The sequence below is a fragment of the Sciurus vulgaris genome (assembly GCF_902686455.1).
Source record: "Sciurus vulgaris genome assembly, chromosome: 8".
Classification (NCBI taxonomy): Eukaryota; Metazoa; Chordata; class Mammalia; order Rodentia; family Sciuridae; genus Sciurus; species Sciurus vulgaris.
The window spans coordinates 22,056,529-22,058,114 of NC_136468.1; positions in this window are offsets into that span (position 1 = coordinate 22,056,529).

Sequence of the window (1,586 nt, forward strand, 5' to 3'; positions counted from 1 at the left end):
AGGGAATCTCCCAACCCAGGCTGCTGACACCTCAGCTTCCCTCCCTGACCCTGGGCACACCCTTGTCACCTCTGTCCTGTCTGGTTTCTTTGGTTCTTCAGACTCCCAAGAACCTGTGGGCTGACAGCTCTTGGGCACCATTTCCAAAGAGCTCCCCTGCTTTCTGACCATGAAAGTGTCGGTGTTCTTGGAGTTTCTGTGCAGAGGCCTGCTGACCTGGGCCTTAGATCTGAGGCACTGAGACAGAGGTTTATTGTGCCATTTCCCATCTCTGTTAGTCCATTTTCTGACTGGGTAAGTTATAAAAAATTAGGTTTATTTTGGCTCATGGTTCTGGTCCAAGGTTGGAAATTTGCATCTGACGATGGCTTTCTTGCAGACAGAGTCTCACAATGGAGCAGGGTGTCCCATGGTGAGAGACAGGGAGGGAGAGGGCAGGAGGAGGAGGAGGAGAGAGAATGTGTGTGTGTGGTCTCCCTTCTTATGAAGCCATGAGGATGTAATCATGGGACCACCCTAATGAAATTACCTAATCCTAATCACTTCCCAAAGTCCCACCTGTAAACAGTAGAGTCGAACTAGGTTTCTACCCTCATAATTTCTCACAACAGGGACTAAATCTCAACACATGAAGACTCAGGGGACACCCTCAAACCACATCTAAACCATAACACCATCCTTACTGCAAGACATGGCTGATGTTCCTCCTTTGCCATGAGACCCCTTTAGGGGGTATGCCAACTTCTGAACCTCTCAGTCCTCAGAGTTCAGTCAAAAGGGCTTCTCCTTGCAGGACCTTCATCCCCCAGCCTGCCTTGAGCAGAATACATCCCCTCCTAGCTGCCTGCAGATAAGCACATGCCATTCCTCTCTTTAAAAGTTGCCCAAGACAGTGATTGGAAGACTTTTACCCTTACCTAGCCCAGTCCTCCCAAAATATTTGTGCTATTAAATGAACAAAAATGCTTCCCAATGCTGTCCCTATTGGGTTTTGCATCTTCCTGAACTGGCTGAATATTTGAGACCAGCCTGGCAGAGGCTCAGGACAAGGTATAGACCAGTGGGAAAAGAAAGCCAGTCTTCGGGTGAGGGGAGGTGTCTGTTTTCCTCCTCCTCAGTTCTCCACAAAACCTTTGTGAACCATGTTAGCTCATATTATTTTTTCCCCATTGCTGGGAATGTACTATACCATGTATTGTAGCTCTGGGTGGTCTTATGCCTGTGGGTATCATCTCTCGAGCTAACTTACAAGCTCTTGAGCACAGAGACCACTTTTCATCTGACCCTTTATGTGCGAGAACACAGGAGAGGGGACCTATTTAAGTTCTGCTCTGTGCCATGTGTACTGCTGGCATAGAGAAAGCAAACATAAATGTGATATGACCTTGTCTCCAAGAGGGAAGCAGTGGGAACATGATTTTATTGTAGCACAGTGACCATTACCAGGAGGTTTGCAGACACACTCATGTGACCCAGCCAAGAGGTGGGTGGCCGGGTGAAGATCTCAGAGTGCTTCCTTGAGAAGTGGAAATCTCAGTGAAGTTGGAAAGGACAGAGAAGAATTAGGTGGAAAGAGAGGAGGGTGG